Below are 18,916 nucleotides of genomic sequence, written 5' to 3'. Positions count from 1 at the left end.
TATGCAACAGAGGGAATCATTTATCAAAATACATTAGGGAGTTATCACAGGCATTAGGGCCCTAACACCCACAATAATGCCATAACACATGCAATAAACATCGCATCGTGAAATGTGTATACAAATTTGAAAATTTTATTCAAATGGGAGGAGTTTGGGTAAAGTGAAATGAGGGCTGGTTAATTTTGCGTGTGATAACATAATGCACACTATCATAGGATTTAATGCTGGAAATAACTAGACCTTTTTTCTGGGGATAATGCCTACGATAGCTGTGCATTACGGTTCAAATGGGATTTACCACAAATCCCATTTCAGGAGGGAGAAGAGGAGGAGGAGGAGGGGATGGAAGGAGAGAGAGAGAGAGCACGCGAGCGAGCCTTCGTGGAGGCGCACTGATTTTTTTAAAGTTTTTATACCACTGTAAGAGGAGGCACTAGTAATTCGGGGTGAGGTTTGTGGGGTGGGGTGGGTTCTGAGGGGCAATTATACATGCACAGTCATATGTATGAACTGCACAGTTACCATCAATGAAGAGTTAATGTGATTTGGAAGGATGAAAGCTAGGAAGAGAGAACATGGAACAAATCTTTCACCTTTCATTCCTCAAATTCAGATTAACTCTACACTGATGGTAACTGTGCTGTTCATACTTATGACTGTGCATGTATAATTCTCCTCCAGAACCCACCCCACCCCACAACCTCACCCCGGGTTACTAGTGCCCCCTCTTATAGTCATGTAAAAAGTTCAGAAAACAGTGGACCTCCATGGAGGCTTTCTCTCACTCACTCTCTTTCCCCCCCCCCTCTCTCTCTCTCTCTCACTCTCTCTCTCTCTCTCCCATCCAAAATGGGATTTGTGATAGATCCCATTTCAGCCATAACACACAGCTATCGCAGGTGTAATGCCAAGGAAAAAAGGTGTAGTTAAATCTCCCGATAGTGTGTGTTACATTATCGCATGCAATGTTATCAGTCCTCATTTCCATTTACTCTGCCCAAACTCATCCCACTTAAATAAAATTTGAATACGCATTTCACGATGTGGTGGTTATCATGGGTGTTAGCGCCCTAATACTTTTTGATAAATGACCCCCTTAGCCGGATAAGTGCCAATATCCAGTCTTTTCTGGCTAAGTTACTCATGTTATTAAGTAAGTCTAGAGTTGGCTGATAAACTTATCCAGCTAACATTAAGATAGCAGAGTATATTCAGAGATGTTGCTACACTGCAGAATATCCTAGCTAAGTTAGCCATATATGTTTATTTGGTTAACTTTCTCAGCCAGATATTGACTGAATATCTACCTCAAAGTAATCTGTGACACTAGAATCCAGTGAGGGAAAAGCAACTTTCTTTAATGTAGTTGGCATTAACAAGGAACATTCACTTAAGAAGTTGCTAACAAACTGGTGATCTAGGCAGATAGTTCTACCCTTGCTATCTTGATCAATCTGGCTGGGCATGGGGGTTGAAGGAGCTGGAGGAGGGATTGTGTTATGCTACAATTTTTTCAATCTGGTCGCTGGACACTTCGTAAAATTGGTAAAATGAGGGACAGGAGGATCTGGAAGGGTTTCCAGGTAAAGTATACATATTCTGATTGTCCAGGACCACATGGTTCTCTGGGATATCTTCTTTATATGTAATCTGACTGTTCCGATTAATGTGTATCTTTTCAATCTTGTCTGTGAAACATCAGAAAATTTCTTCCACTCGGTCGAAGGGACGTGAAAAAACAAAGCAAGACCGAAGCCTTGGAAAGATAATTTCATCAATTGGATATAACCAGCCCGACACTGGCCAAAGTTTCACCTTTTATGGCTGCATCAGGGGCTCTGAAATTACATTATTTTTAATATTAATAGTAAATAGTAATTTAAAAACAAACCCAATATTAAATAATAATAGGTAGTAAAAGATTAAGTAAATATTAAGTTTAACAACAATAAGATAGAATAAAGTAAAATACAGTTAACATTTATGAACAAAGAGGACGACAGTGACTTTTCTAGACCGTTTACCATCCTGCTTTGTGGGTCCTCAGTAGAAGGGACTACAGCTTTTATGCTGGTATTCTGGCTGCAACAGCTCTTAGAATTTTAAATATTTTTCTGGTGCCATTCTGTGTGTTAACGATCAGTGAGGAGAAGATTTATTTGCCTGAAGCACTCTTGCTATTTGCAGTTTTACTTGTCTGAATCTGAGTGAGTTCAAAGCCACATTCTCTCTAGGCACCTTCTGTCTTCCTTAGTGAACATAGTTCATTGGTAAAACATTGTAGTGTTTTATGTTGTTTGACAAGGCAGACCTTCTCCACCATAAAGTGGTCTAGTGCTGTGTATATCCCTTCTTTAACCCACAGCAATAGCATGGTTTTACAGTGCTATTGCTGTGGGTTAAACAAGGGATATAAGCAGTTAAAAAAAACTTTAAAGGTTTATGCTCTTACGGCCAGATTTAAAGACGTACCCGGGGCACACAAATCTACGCCTGATTTTATAACATGCGTGCGCAGCCGTGCGCATGTTATAAAATCCGGGGTCGGCGCGCGCAAGGGGTGCACACTTGTGCGCCTTGCATGTGCCGAGCCCTAGGGGAGACCTGATGACTTTCCCCATTCCCTCTGAGGCCGCTCCGAAATCGGAGCAGCCTTGGAGGGAACTTTCCTTCCCCCCCCCCCTCACCTTCCCCTCCCTAACCTGCCCCCCAGCCCTATCTAACCCCCCTGACCTTTGTTTAATACGTTGTGCCTGCCTCTGGGTAGGCGTAGGTTGCGCACGCCGGCCAAGTGCCGGCACGCAGTCCCCCGGCACGGCCATATTAAAATCTTTGATATATGAAAAAGCTTTGGACCATCAGAGCATTGTTCTGCACTTGTTGTGTATATTGCTTGATTGCTGAGTGCAGCCCTAGCTCATGTGTTGGTATTAGGGATGTGCAGCCAGAAAATTTTCATTTTGTTTTTCGATTTGTTCCATTTTAAAATGTTTCAGTTCTTTTAAATCATTTTTCTTTTTTTAATGTGCACTAATTCAAAATAGTGCACAAAGAAATTAGTGCATACTAAACATCAAAAAATATTAAACTAATGTACATTCCTACTAGCTATTTTTCAGTAGTGCTGTTGAGATAATCTCAAGTAGGCCTTGTAGTTTATTGGATCCCCTGACTGGTACCTGATAAGTAAAGAGAAAAGTGAGATTTTGTGGCAGTTACTCTACCAGGAGGCATTCACAACCAGACAGTGGTGGATATTGGCTGCTAACTTGTAGACATTGCTGAACAGTACCTGCCCTTCCCAATTCTTTACTTGCTTTGATATTGAATAAACAAGCCTGGAATACAGAGATTCTTACTGTTAATCACACCACTTTCACTGAACCTATTTTCCACTGAAAATAAGCCAGTGGATTCTTTAAGCAACAAAATGACTATGATAGGGATTTTGTAATAAGCAGTTCATGGGTTCAGCAGAAGAATTTATAGATCCTAAGGAAATCTGATATTATAGGGAAACTAACACTTCTCAGAAGGTAGTCAGGAATTACTAATACCTTGCATGAAAACCTATTCAATATTTACCCTGGTTGATATAGAAGTAATGGGAGAGGGGCAGTAGTTCTTAGCATAACCAGCATAACAATGATCACAGTACATTTTAATCCAAACAGAAGGCTTGGACTAGAGGTTAGTAGGGATGTGCAGAGCAAAATTTTATGTTCATATTTTTTATGTCCGAAAGGGGGTCCCACTTGCGGCCAATATGGACATAAAAAAAATCCAATGAGTTGGGTATATGTACATATGTGCAAAAAAAAAATTTAAACCCCCTCACCCTCCTTAATCCCCCCCCCCCCCAGACTTACCACAACTCCCTGGTGATCGAGCGAGGAGTGAGGACGTCATTTCTGCAATCCTTGGCGAGAAGCATGTGACGTCGGTGGCACGTCGAGTGACGCGGCGTCACGTGATTCCCGGCGAGTTCGCGCCGGACGGCTCGTTCAGCCCAAAAAGAACTTTTGGCCAGCTTGGGGGGGCCTCCTGACCCCCTCAAGCTGGCCAAAAGTTCTTTTTGGGCCGAACGAGCCGTCCGGCGCGAACTTGCCGGGAATCACGTGGCGCCGCGTCACTCAGACGCGACGTCACGTGATTCCTGGCAAGTTCGCGCCGGGAATCACGTGACGCCGCGTCTGAGTGACGCGGCGCCACGTGATTCCCGGCTCGTTTGCGCCGGACGGCTCGTTCGGCCCAAAAAGAACTTTTGGCCAGCTTGGGGGGGCCTCCTGACCCCCCCAAGCTGGCCAAAAGTTCTTTTTGGGCCGAACGAGCCGTCCGGCGCGAACGAGCCGGGAATCACGTGACGCCGGCGTCACTCGACGTGCCGCCGACGTCACATGCTTCTCGCCAAGGATTGCAGAAATGGCGTCCTCACTCCTCGCTCGATCACCAGGGAGTTGTGGTAAGTCTGGGGGGGGGATTAAGGAGGGTGAGGGGGTTTAAATTTTTATTTTGGCTCAACAATCGCGATTTCCCACATATCGAACATATCTATGTTCGATATGTGGGAAATCCGATCGTTTATGTCGAATCAATTTTTTAAGTAAAAAAAAAATATGAGTTGCGTTTTACTAATGCGGTCAATCCGAATGCACACCCCTAGAGGTTAGGCATCACTAGGGATTTCTAACAAATCTACTGGAAGTCACTAGTGTCTTAATGGACTCTCCAGGAAACTTTCTAAGGGGCTTTGCAAGGGTCATCTTCCTATGAAATGCTCCATTGGCAATTCACCACCACTTAAAATGGTGCCTCTTGATGCAGCCTGGCTGAGGTACTGATATCAGGACACAGAACGAAGGAAGTGCTCTCTCCTCACTGATTTCCATGGCTCACAAGTATGCTGGATTGTAGGTGATTGAGATTGCCACAGAGGTCAGTCTCCAACGGGAGGCTTGGTTGGTAGTTGCAGGGGTTGGATGTGTTCAGCCTGACAAGGCCATTTGTTAAATATTTAGTGGGGTGAGGAAATTATGCCACTGGCCCATAATTTATTTTTTAATTATGACTTTGCATATTGACCAAAAGTTAATCTTCGAAATATAAGCACATTCCATCAATCTACATGAATTTATTTGATGGTGTCTTATAAATATGTATGGTTGCAAAAACAAAAGTGTTGATACACTTGGAGTATTTACCAAGACATAAAGTCCATGTTTCATTCATTTTAACAACAATATTTCATTAAAAATCAGCACCAAGCTGACTTCAGTATTTTGACACAACAGTGCTTCCTTCAGGAGCTGTTTATAAATAAAAAAATGTCTTCATAAAACAGATGGATAAACATGAAATACAATAGATACAAATGTCACAGGACTAAAATCTTAGAAATGCACATGCATTCAGAATCTCCATGGGATAAACCTCACAGGACTATAGAACTTAAATATGGAAGTAAAGTCTCCTGCATCATTCTAAAAAAAAAAAAAAAATTCCACGGAATATATTTGCTTCATTTTAAATACTTCTAAAAGCAAAAAATAACTAAGCCTAACTTAGTGCAATAAAAAAAATGTGAACTTATAGAAATGCTTTCCCAGAGTGTTTAACAAGGACTTGTATTAGATCAAGGAAGGGTGGATAGGAAGACATTTCAGTGTATGTGCAGGGACAGGTAGCCCCACCCAAAAAGTAGAATACTGTTAGAATATAATATTAACTAAGGATAAGAAAACTGCTTTTCCTAAATAAGCAAAAAGATGCCAAAATGTGTATGTGACTTTAAGCATGCAGCTGCTAGAGCACTGTGTTTACTGGTTGGGGTGGTGGCTGAGCTGTAAAGAACAAAGAAGATAGAACTGTGCTTGTGCAGGCCAAATCCAGTATACAAAGCACAAAAGAAGAAGAGCTGTGCTACAGCTTTCGGATGGATACATGAGAAACCAACATGATCTGAATCAACGCTGTCATCCTTGCACATGGGGGAAATTACACCCAACTTCCAAAGGAGAACCAGATGGGGACATGAACTCATCTGCTTGCTCTACTGAACCTTCACCTACTCCAAATATCCATGTAAATATCTCACTTGCAAGATTATATTCTGCATTGTCATATTGTTTACTTCTATTGTTCTCTTGTTTCCTCATTTCTCAGTTATTCTCATAAGCAGCCTTGTATTTATTGTTATTATTACAATACATGCATTTTTTTTGTTCACAACTTTGTGTCACATGACCTTATTTCCGCTGAGCTATACATGGCTTCGGTCCTTACAGAACTTCATTGCAAAACATCTGAGGTAAAATTCACTGATTGATACATTCAGCAATAAAAATAAGTCAAAAGCACTGGGCTAATCAAATTGTGACTTTATAGTCCCAAATGGTAAGTTTTATAAAACCACTGACCATTGTAACTCATTGCTCAATCCATGCAGTCCCTGGAGTTCAATCTATATATCCATCTCTGTTCTTTACACTCAAAATCATCTCTCTTTTTAAATGGTTAAATGTAATCAATTATGACAAAAATCAAATCTTTGAAGCAGCAATGTTTAGTGGTACAGTAAAAAGAGCCTCCATGCACCTCTGTACCTCTGTCACATATATCTCTGTTTTCAATCATAGCAAAGAGGCTGGCGGCACCTTAGTGCCTAATTAATTTATTGGGGCATGAACTTTCAAGCACAAGTGTCTATTTTATCAGATGCATGACATGTAATCGAGGAGGTGGGTGTATATATATATATATATATATACACATATGTGGGAGAATACAAAGTACAAGGAAGACATTAAGGAATGAAGATCAGAGTAGGGAAAGGGACCTAATAATATTCACTGCAACATTCAGGACTCATTCACCTACACTTGCTCTAATGTAATATATGCCATTATCTGCCAGTAATGGCCCTCTGCTAACTATCAGGTCGATACTGTAAGACCGCGGGAGAGCGGACGAACGCCCGCTCTCCCGGTGCGCGCACCAGCCCTTCGCCGGTGCGGGCGATTCAGTATTTAAATGAGGTGACGCGGGAAAAACGGGGAAAAGGAGGCGCTAGGGTCACTAGCGCGTCCCTAGCACCTCCTTTTTGTCAGGAGCGGCGGCTGTCAGCGGGTTTGACAGCCGACGCTCAATTTTGCCGGCGTCGGTTCTCGAGCCCGCTGACAGCCACGGGCTCGGAAACCGGACGCCGGCAAAATTGAGCGTCCGGTTTTCGGCCCGACAGCCGCGGGCCGAATTCAAATTTTTTTATTTTTTTTTAACTTTTTTTTACTTTTGGGGACCTCTGACTTAATATCGCCATGATATTAAGTCGGAGGGTGCACAGAAAAGCAGTTTTTACTGCTTTTCTGTGCACTTTCCTGGCGCCGGAAGAAATTAGCGCCGACCTTTGGGTCGGCGCTAATTTCTTAGAGTAAAATGTGCGGCTTGGCTGCACATTTTACTTACTGGATCCCGTGCGCATACCTAATAGGGCCATCAACATGCATTTGCATGTTGAGGGCGCTATTAGGTGCCGCGGGTGGGCCGCGTGTTTTCCTCCCCTTACTGAATAAGGGGTAAGGGAAAACACGCGTCCAGAGCAGGCTGACAGTGCGCTCCGACGGAGCACACTTTACTGTATCGACCTGTATATAGGTAAAAGGTCAGTCCCCAAGAAAAAGAGCAAATGGACACAAATCTAACATCAAAAACAGAAATATCCAAAAACCAGTGGGAGAAAATGTCAACCTTCCAGGTTACTCTCTAACTGAATCTATGGTTACCATATTCCTGCAGAGAAACTTTAAAAGGATATGCCATCATAAAACTACTGAATTAGAGCTTATCAAGAAGCTGGATACCATCTATCTAGGCCTGAATAAGGACAATGGTTTCATTGTTCACTACAGGTGTAAATTGACTTAACTACTGTAACAGGGTTACTGAAAACAAATATAAAGTTGAGGAAACAAATAAGTTGAGGAAACAAAGAAAACAAAGAAAACAAATATAAAGTTGAGGAAACAAATAAGTTGAGGAAACAAATAAAAAGTTGAGGAAAAAAAAGATGTTTGAAACCCTAGAGGAGTTGAGCACCTATTGCAAAGATTCTCCTTTTTTTTTTTTTTTTTGAAAGAAAAAAAAATTGGGCCAAGTAAAAGATTGATGCTCTGAAGAATTGTATTTATGCTCTATAGAGTTAAAGATAATTTTTTAATGGGTTAAGAATACTTTATAATGTTTGTGCACTGTTTGGGAATGGTATTCTCTTCACAGAGCAAAAGGGAAAAAAAACCAGGAGTCCAGCACACAGCTTATCTATAGTAGCTAATTGAAACCAAGGTTGCCATAGCAACTGTGCTTGATCCTCATGGCTGAGAGGAAAAACAGAGAAAGAAGGATTTTGCAGCACATGTTGTGGGAGTTGTCTGGAATAACTGAGAGGGAGAAACTGTGTCCAGGTTTGAAAAGAAATTGTCCAAATTGTCTCTTAAGAAGCTGTCTAGATAAAAACACGATATTTTGACTTTCTGGAAAAAGAGTTTTATGTGTTAATTCAAAGCCTGATGTGAATGTGTCGATGATTGCATTTATTTATATTTATTCTGCTTTTTCAGGCACTTCAAAGCATTTTACATTCAGGTACTCAAGGTATTTCCCTATTCCTGAAAGGGTTTATAATCTAAATATATACCAAAGGCAATGGAGCGTGAAGTGACTTTCTCAAAGTCACAAGGAACAGCAGTGGGATGTGATTGCTGGTTTGTAACTCACTGCTCTAACCACTAGGTTCCTCTTCTATCTGTGAAGAATGGCCTTTATTAAATTAATGATGGAGTAGATAAAGTAAACTCAAGTAGCATATGGAAAGTAATTGTTGCTCCATTTTAGAATGTTTTTGAGAATGAGTGTGAAAGCTAAAGAGTATTCTTTGTAAGAATAGACAAAGTGGAAATCTGACTGGATAAATACTGCTAATCCATATTAAGATAAGAAGTCTAGAGTGATTACTATTTTACATCTCTTTGGGAGATATGATCAGATACAGCAGAAAATCACTTGGGTACTAAAAGAAGTATTTCATAATAGAGACAGGATGAACATTGTAACAATTTTGTACTCTTTCGGAAAAGAATTTGGAGGGGGGGTGTAGTGCCTGCAGTTTTGGTAGAAAATATTTTTATTCTGTACTCAGAAAGGTCGATATTTAGCACTGGTTAGCCAGATAAGGACTTATCCTTGGTAGCAGTGGCTGAATGTCTGGCTGAATTTAGTGGCTGCTTCATATCCAGATACTGGTAAGTACTTAACTGGGGAAGTCCTTATCTGGCTAAGTGGGGGATGGGAAATGGGCATTTTGAGGAGGAGTTGCTTATTTGGTTAACTTAGCCAAAGAAATGCTGATATTCAGATTATTCAGTTAAGTTAGTCAGATAAGTTAGACCTGCTCAATAGCAGGTCTAAAGTTAGACAAATAAGTGTTATCCAGCTAAAGAGTGATTTAATTGGGGATATTCAGAAGCATAGCTGTGCTGCTAAATATCCCTTGTATGTTAGCCAGTTAAGACGTATTTGGCTAATTTACTTTGATGGATTTCTTTGAATATCAAGCCCAGACTATATAGGCCTCAGATCATGGTAGCAATTTCAAGATGCAGCCTTTTTTGCAGCTATCTGGTACAGATCATTACCCACTGTGCTTGTAGAAAAAAAAAAAAAAGATAAAGCCTGGGGTTTGTGCAGTTGCATGGCAAATTGCTATAAAGAGGAAACTGAGGGATACCGTGTGAGACAGTGCCTTTATAGGGTATACTAATATTCTTCTTTGAGAAATGTTTTACTAGTACTGTGCAGTTTACCTGAAATAAATGCCAGAGAAAAAGACAGATTATACTGCTTTTATTGTTTATTTTGCACCTAGTTAGTTGAACTCACAATTTGGAAAGGTTCCAGATTTAAGTTATCAACATTCATACAAAGTTTTCTGGAAGAAGATTTATACAGTTAGCATATCAAGGGTTTGCCTTTTATATTCCTGTAAAGACAGGGAGTAGTTACTCAAGAAGAAGAGGACTGCAGATTCTACTGGGACAACAGACTGCATTCCAGAGGTTGCCACATCCAGAGGAGGCAAAGCAGCTAAAGAGAGAAACAGGACAGAGATAAGTGTTTACATACCTAACATGTTCTTTTGACGGGCCAGACTAAAGAAACAGTCTACTAATGCTAATACTACAGACTGAGAGCTACAGATATACAGTCTAACAATATTGACTAGTGATACAGACTAGATATACAGACTAGATAAAATGAAACTTTTTTTGTTAAACATATACTTACCTGGGTGAATTTACAGTAGTCTCTTGCAAGAAAGAAATAAAAGATCAATCTTTATTCCACTGGAGTGCCTTTCAGGATGCAAAGTCTTAAAATAAAAAGATAAGACAGGAAATAAGATACTTATCTGTTTTACAGTATATGGTGAAGAGCCCTCGGTTTAAATGGTTCTTTTAAAGTGTTGAACTAAGCACAGAAAGCAATAAAAGGAAGAGAGATTTTGGTCTAACACATTTACTACTTATTATATTCCAGTAGACAAAAAGGGAAATAATTGTTAAGTCTTACATTGTTTGATTTCTGTTTATTCATTGTGAAATATGTTACCAAATGTTATGGAGTATTTTCTGCCAATTGCTATAGTTTATTTTATTAAATTTGCTTCATATTATAATAAAAGAAAAATATGTTTGAGGTGTTACAATAACAAATTGTCATTCTTCAACCAAAAGGTACTTGGTTCTTGTTTCCCCTCCCTAGTCCCTACCACCCTACCAGGGTGAATTTCCAGGCCCCTGTAATCTATAGAACCTGATAGGGAAAAGGAGTTATTTAAATTGTAGCTGCTAATGCAATAATTAATTTCTGAAAAACCTCTCAAATGAATAACAATAACATTTTCCCTCAGCCACCATGGTATGGGAGGGTTTTTCTATTCCTCTGGGTGTTACACTGTGCTCAGATTGTTTTGTTAATACTTTCTCTCATCCACTACAGGTGTTAAGTAGTATAGATATTCTGAAATTATCACTTCTTTCCAAACTTTGCTCTGCTGTTCTTAATATTCTCCCTGTATTTTTCATTTTACACTATCCATTTCATTTTCATTATATATGCATATGATGAAGTGTCCTTTTTCCCTTGAAAGCTCATGCTCCAATAAATTTGTTAATGTATATAGTGCCACTAACCTCTGCCATTTTTACTGTTATAGACTAACACAGTTAACTCTCTGGAATTTTATGTTCAATCATGTATGTCTTTCCTGTGCTCTTGATTTTTCTCACATTCAGTAATGATGTAGATCCTGGGTGGGCTCTCCAGTCCTATAGGGCCTCCTAACCATTCAGGTATTCATGATAACCCTAATGAATATGCATGGGCTAGATCTATATACAATTAAGGCTACGTGCATACAAATATATTTCATGTATATCTATTAGAGATATCCTGAAATCCTGACCACTTAGGGACTTTTGAGGACTGGTATGCCCATCCTTGATACAGACCACCCCTTTACTCATACTAACTTGAAATAAATAAAAAGAAATCTGTCAACCTCATGGTATACTAAACACAGTCCCATTAACTGATTTGGAACAATAGGAATATTTCCCACAGGAAACTGGTTTATGGTGTAAACAGCTTGGTCCAAAAACCTGAATGTATCAAACAATTCTGAATATTCCTACCACATTTAAAAAACAAATATCAATGAAACATAAATAAACTTATGTAGTCCCAAAACATGTTAATAATCTAGAGGTTAAAATTCAAAGATTTTGACCAGGTAATTTTGGGAGTCAGTGGGACAAACCTTGATGTTTGTCATTTCCCTGATACCCCTACACTTCATCCCTGGTTGACCAGATACATTTTTGTCTGGGCAAATCATAGCCCATACAATTTAGCAGGACAAAAAACGGTGTCACTGAGGGCACTCCTGAGGATCAGTTAAACTTTGTCTGATTAGTGATGATGTTCAGCGCTGCCCATTCAAAACCACTCAACTACTTCTGGTCAAGCAAACAGCAGGTCAAAAGTTAAACATTGTCTGGTTAACTTTAGACAGGATATTCAATCCAAACATTCAGGATGAAAATCCTGGTACAGTTAACAGGACAAAGCTGTCCAAATAAGTTTAACCACATACATCTAGATGAATACTGGCTTCATAAAATTATGAAAATGCTAAAATGCACACTAAGGGGCCGATTTTAAAATTTAAGTGCGTGGGATACATTAGTGCGTGCTACCCAGTGCGCACAAATGTACACTCGATTTTAGAACATGCACGCGCTTCCGCACGCATGTTATAAAATCCAGGGTCGGTGCGCGCAAGGGGGTGCACACTTGTGCACCTTGCACACGCTGAGCCCAAGGGGAGCCCCGATGGTTTTCCCCGTTCCCTCCAAGGCCTCTCCAAAATCGGAGCGGCCATGGAGGAAACTTTTTTTTACAACCCCCCCACCTTTCCCTCCCTTCCCCTATCTCACCCACCCCCCAGCCCTACCTAAATCCCCCCACTTACCATGCCATGCCCCGACACAGCTCGCTTTCGCCCTCCCCTCACCTTCCCCTCCCTTCCTCTATCTAACCCACCCCCCCGGCCCTATCTAAACCCCCCCCTACCTTTCTCCGGGGATTTATGCCTCCCGGAGGGAGAAGTAAATCCTCGCGCGCCGAGATGCAACCTGGGGGCGGCTCCAGAGGGTGCGGCCACGCCCCCAGACCGCCACCAAAATGCCGCGTCCCACCCCCAAAACGCCACGCCGATCGGCCCCGCCCCCGACACGCCCCCCTCGAAAAACCCCGGGACTTATGCGAGTCCCGGGGCTCTGCGCGCGCCGGCAGGCCTATGGAAAATAGGCGCGCCGGCGCGCAAGGCCCTGCTCACGTAAATCCAGGCAGATTTACGCGAGCAGGGCTCTTAAAATCCGCCCCCAAGTGTTTAGGCAGTATTATCCTTGAACTTGTTAATGTCTAAGTAGCTAATGTACTGGGGCAGTCATAGAGGTCAGTTTTTATTGAGCTTAATTTTAAATGTTTAAGATTTTGTTTATTGACATCAATGTTCCATATGTGATTTTGCATTTTGTTGTTTTATAATTCAGAGATTCACTAAAACATGCACCAAATGTGGTGTGTTTTATTGTGGTGTTCAGTACAGAGTACCTTTGGTGACAACTGATAAGACATTGAGCTAAATAAAATATTTTTCATTAAACAACTGATATAAACACTGTTACAATTTTCAAGCTGCTATTTATTTATTTTATTTATTTATTTATTTATTTATTTAAGGCCTTTATATACCGACTTTCTTGATACAAATCAAATCAACTCGGTTTACATCGAACTAAATATTTATATCAATTTAAAGATAATTTGCCCATGAAATAGTTTCTGCAGCTTTGTTGTTTATCTTTGACAAAATCTGACTAAAAGACTCAAACAGCCCCATGTTTCCAAGATTTGTGATACAAGATAATCCTACTAGGATTGGGAAATGGGCATATGAATAGGCATTGTTTATTTATTTAAATCAAATTATTATCCATAAACATCCATAATAGTTCAAAGCAGATTGCATTGAACATACATAGTTAAAAAAACATAAAAAAGGAAAGAGAACAAATACAGAAAAAAGGAACATCATACATTCTGCTACAAAGTGCTTAAATAACCCACAGATATTTTTAATCCTCTTTCGAAAAATTTAGCACAGGAGATAGTATGTAGCTGTTCAGAGAGGGAATTCCATAGCTTTAGGGCTGCCAATGAAAATGATCTCTCTCTAGTTATGAGCTTCTTTCAGTGAAGGTACCTCAAGGAAATTCTTATCACTAGCCATTAAAATGAGATTTGGTTTGTAAACTCGCAGAATGGAGTTGTAATAATTTGTGTACTGTGGTGATTATTTTGTATTGTACTCTGAACTGAATTGGGAGCCAGTCTAAGAAAATAATACAGGTGTTGTATGTTGACGTAATTTTGTTACCATTTATAGATAAGTGGCTGCATTAACCTGGTCACATTAGTTGGTAAAGAGTTGCAGTTTTCCATGTCTTTCAAGAGTAGTGCTTAGAGCACAGTGCAGCAGTCTTGGTGTTGAAGTAATGGCTTCAGTCTCCTGAGTAAGTGTAGTTTATAAAAAGAATTGTTCATGAGGTTGGCTATATGGGACTTCTTGGAAAGGGAGGATCAAAAATAATTCCTAAATTATGGGCTTGCTTTCTGATTGGTATACTATAGCTATTAACTGTGAATACTGTTGGAAATGCTATTTCTGGTTTGTTTGTTTTTTAAGTTGAAAGAATCAATATTTCTGATTTATCTACATCTAGTTATAGTTTGTTTTGTGAAAGCCAACTTTTTATTATGTTTAATTATATCCTTAATGAGTCAAGAGTGAATGACCAAGAGTATTGATATGGGGTAAAAATGGATGACATCAGCATAGATTCTGTAATTTAAACCAAAACCAGATAGTAATTAACAGAGAGGAGTGAGGTATATATTGAAGAGTGTCACAGAGAGAGCTTAACCCTGCAGCACACCAGAGGTCAAAGTATATCAAGCTAAATGAGCATTGCCAACCTTTACATGAAAGGTAAAATGTGAACCATTTTAAGACTGTTCCATCTATTCCTAGAGATTTAAGGCAATATTAGGGATGTGAATCGTTTTAGGACGATTAAAATTATCGTCCGATAATTTTAATATCGTCTTAAACCGTTATGGAACACAATACAATACAGATTCTAACGATTTATCGTTATAAATCGTTAGAATCGTGAGCCGGCACACTAAAACCCCCTAAAACCCACCCCCGACCCTTTAAATTAAATCCCCCACCCTCTCGAACCCCCCCCAAATGAGTTAAATAACCTGCGGGTCCAGCGGCGGTCCGGAACGGCAGCGGTCCGGAACGGGCTCCTGCTCCTGAATCTTGTTGTCTTCAGCCGGCGCCATTTTCCAAAATGGCGCCGAAAAATGGCGGCGGCCATAGATGAACACGATTGGACGGCAGGAGGTCCTTCCGGACCCCCGCTGGACTTTTGGCAAGTCTCGTGGGGGTCAGGAGGCCCCCCACAAGCTGGCCAAAAGTTCCTGGAGGTCCAGCGGGGGTCAGGGAGCGATTTCCCGCCGCGAATCGTTTTCGTACGGAAAATGGTGCCGGCAGGAGATCGACTGCAGGAGATTGTTCAGCGAGGCGCCGGAAACCCTCGCTGAACGACCTCCTGCAGTCGATCTCCTGCCGGCGCCATTTTCCGTACGAAAACGATTCGCGGCGGGAAATCGCTCCCTGACCCCCGCTGGACCTCCAGGAACTTTTGGCCAGCTTGTGGGGGGCCTCCTGACCCCACGAGACTTGCCAAAAGTCCAGCGGGGGTCCGGAAGGACCTCCTGCCGTCCAATCGTGTTCGTCTATGGCCGCCGCCATTTTTCGGCGCCATTTGGAAAATGGCGCCGGCTGAAGACAACAAGATTCAGGAGCAGGAGCCCGTTCCGGACCGCTGCCGTTCCGGACCGCCGCTGGACCCGCAGGTTATTTAACTCATTTGGGGGGGGTTCGGGAGGGTGGGGGATTTAATTTAAAGGGTCGGGGGTGGGTTTTAGGGGGTTTTAATGTGCCGGTTTTGCGATTTTTAGATTTTTAGATTTTTCACGATTTTTCATGATTTTTCACGATATTTTACCCCCCCCAAACGGCAACAATACGATTCCCTCCCCCTCCCAGCCGAAATCGATCGTTAAGACGATCGAGGACACGATTCACATCCCTAGGCAATATAGCATTACCTTGTAATCTAACGTGTTGAATGCAGCCGCTATGAACAAGAGCACAATAACATAGATGGTGCCTTGGTCATAGCCTTTGATGATGGAATACTTAGTGGGGTGTACTAAATTCCAAGGTCACACAATCTTATGTATATCTTCTGGGGCTGTTCCGGCTAACCATTCTCTCCCATGCTGACTCTTAATCCCCAGGAGGATCTTTTTGTTGGGGGGAAGTTCTTACTTATGGCCCAGGCAATGAAAGAAGTTCACCAGTGTTTGTGATGTACTTTTAGTGCTACTCATGGGGTGAGAGTTTGAGCAAACTCAGACAGCACTAGGTCTGGATGTTAAAACAAAGTATACTGATTAAATTAAAGTCCATTTGTCCAAAATGATGAGTGTACATCTGACTGTAGTTACAGACTTCTTTCTGTATAGGAAGATAACCTTTTTACAGACTTCTGGGTAGAGCCCATTAGAGATGTGCGTCGTACCGGCAATCGTTTCCAGTTTTGTTTCCCACTGTTCTGACTGTTTTTTTTTCAGCTGTCCTGATCCGAAAAAAAATAAACACTCTGTCCATTGCTCCTACCATGTGACAGGAACTGACCAATGGCACAGGTATCCCCTGTCACATGCTAAGGGCAAAGGGCCACGGCACCATTTTTATTTATGGCAGCCGATGGCTCGAGAGGGGGAGATTGCTCCAGGGACCCCCGCTGGACCACCAGGGACTTTCGGCAAGTCTTGAAGGGGGGGGTCGGGATGGTGGGGTTTCGTAATTAATTAAATTTGAAGGGTTGGTTGGGTTTGGGTTTTTTTTTTTTAAATATGCCCTTTCTTCCCCCCAAAAAACTATAGGAAAATCACACAAAAATGTGTGGGTTTTCCTTTCATTTTTTCAGCCCCCTCGAAATGCAACGAAATAGGAAATATCATTATTCCTTATTTCATTGCAAATGAATGAACATCACTACTACCTGCTAACTTCATGGAGTTCCCCTTAGTCCTTCAATTATCCAAAAGAGTAAATAACCATTTCACATCCCCCCTCAACTGTCTCTTCTCCAAGCTGAACAGCCCTAACCTCTTTAGCCTTTCCTCATAGGGGAGCCGTTCCGTCCCCTTTATCATTTTGGTTGCCCTTCTCTGATCAAAAACACATAAGAGGCAGTCCTTGCTCAGTAGATCTTACAATCTAATCAAGACAAACATACATTTACTGATCACTTCATTACAATCGTGAAGCAATTTAAAGGCATATGTCAAAATACAAGTACAAATTAGCAATCTTCATTTTCTATGGTGATAAATCATACAATAAAAGAAAACCACATCCAATGGAGTCAATTAAACCCAATTATCTTAGTGACACCATCATATATTTTCAGGCTTAAAGTGTATCACTTAAAAGTAATTAATGGTACCAGCACCAAGGCTACTTAAATGTAGTGTAGCACCTTATTTATAATCATTAGTCTCCTAAGAGTCACTATTTTTTTGAAAAGGATTATTTGTTGCATTTAAAAATTTGGGAAATGAAAAACATTGACACTTATCTGTTATGATTCCTACCTGTGGGGCTACTCCCCGCGAGCAGGCCTCTCCACCTACTTGCTCTCCGAAATGCGGCAAGCCAGGCCACTGCCATCACCGTCCCGCAGCAGGCCTAGCCGTGTTGCTCCTGGCTCCCCTGCAGACCTAGTGCCGCCGGCGGAGGTCTCCTCGCAGTGTGAGGCCGCTCCAGCAGCCTGCCTCGTCTTCCTCCTTCGTGGAGGGGCTGCCGCCATATGGAACTCCTCCTCTGTAGCCCAGAGATCCCCAGCATTGTCTTTGCACTGAGCGGCAGGGAGGCCGCTCAGTTCTCCTCTTTGTGGTCTGGTGCTGCCGTCAAGACCCTGCCACTGCCACTGCCACTGCCAGTCTGCTGTTCATCTTCGTGGTGATGCTGCTGCCGGGCCTCACTCCAAGCTGAAAAGTCCTAACCTCTTTAGTCTTTCCTCATAGGGGAGTTGTTCCATTCCCCTTATCATTTTGGTAGCCCTTCTCTGTACCTTCTCCATCGCAATTATATCTTTTTTGAGATGCGGCGACCAGAATTGTACACAGTATTCAAGGTGCGGTCTCACCATGGAGCGATACAGGTCAATTCTATAGCAGTTTTGAGTCTAGGACTCATTCTATAAATGTAACTTATCCTTAGTGATGAATTCTATTAAAACATAAAACATACACCCTTAGTGATTCCTGTTTGTGTGGGTGTTTCATATCTTGCACTTCCCTGTTTTGAACCTTGCATTTCCCTGGATTCTGTTCTCCCTTCTCTTTCTGAAAGGCTTGTTTAAATAGCCAAGGGGTAGATTTTAAGAAAGTGCGCCTTCGCGTACTTTTGTTGGCGCACCAGGCGCCAACAAAAGTATGCTTGATTTTAGTAGATACGCGCGTAGCCGCGCGTATCAGCTAAAATCCAGGATCGGCGCGCGCAAGGCTGCCGATGTCGTGTAGCCGGCGCGCGTCGAGCCGCACAGCCTGCCGCCATTCCCTCCCCTCATCTTCCCCTCCCTTCCTCTATCTAACCCACCCCCCGGCCCTATCTAGACCCCCCCTACCTTTGTCGGGGGATTTACGCCTCCCGGAGGGAGAAGTAAATCCCCGCGTGCCAGCGGGCCGCTAGCGCGCCGAGACGCGACCTGGGGCGGTTCCGGAGGGCGCAGCCACGCCCCTGGACTGCCCCGGGCCGAAACCATGCCCCCAGGCCTGCCCCCAAAATGCCACGTCCCGCCCCCAAAATGCCGTGCCGATCCGGCACGTCCCCGACACGCCCCTGACACGCCCCCCTCAAAAAACCCCGGGACTTACGCGAGTCCCGGGGCTCTGCGCGCGCTGGTAGGCCTATGGAACATAGGCGCACCGGTGCGCAAGGCCCTGCTCGCGTAAATCCGGGCGGATTTACGCGAGCAGGGCTTTTAAAATCCGCCCCCAAGTTTTTAGATTTTTTCTAAATGTTTTGTTTTCTCTTTGTAGTCTTAATTCCAAGGGCATGGAGTTCCATAGTATGGGTCCCGCTAATGAT

General features: G+C 42.2%; 1 long non-coding RNA gene across 1 annotated transcript in view; it reads right to left on the bottom strand.

Moving 5' to 3' along the window:
- Nucleotides 1-9,940: 9,940 nt before the first annotated feature.
- LOC115080079 overlaps nt 9,941-18,916 on the bottom strand; it is a 208,808-nt gene continuing 199,832 nt past the window's right edge. Inside the window, exons 2-3 of the long non-coding RNA XR_003853505.1 lie at nt 10,339-10,423; nt 9,941-10,137 (exon numbers count right to left, since the gene is read on the bottom strand). This is a non-coding gene — a long non-coding RNA (uncharacterized LOC115080079). The remainder of the gene's footprint in view (nt 10,138-10,338; nt 10,424-18,916) is intronic.

This window comes from Rhinatrema bivittatum, chromosome 1 (assembly GCF_901001135.1).
Source record: "Rhinatrema bivittatum chromosome 1, aRhiBiv1.1, whole genome shotgun sequence".
NCBI classification, from domain to species: Eukaryota; Metazoa; Chordata; class Amphibia; order Gymnophiona; family Rhinatrematidae; genus Rhinatrema; species Rhinatrema bivittatum.
This window is presented reverse-complemented; position numbering and strand designations above follow the sequence as displayed.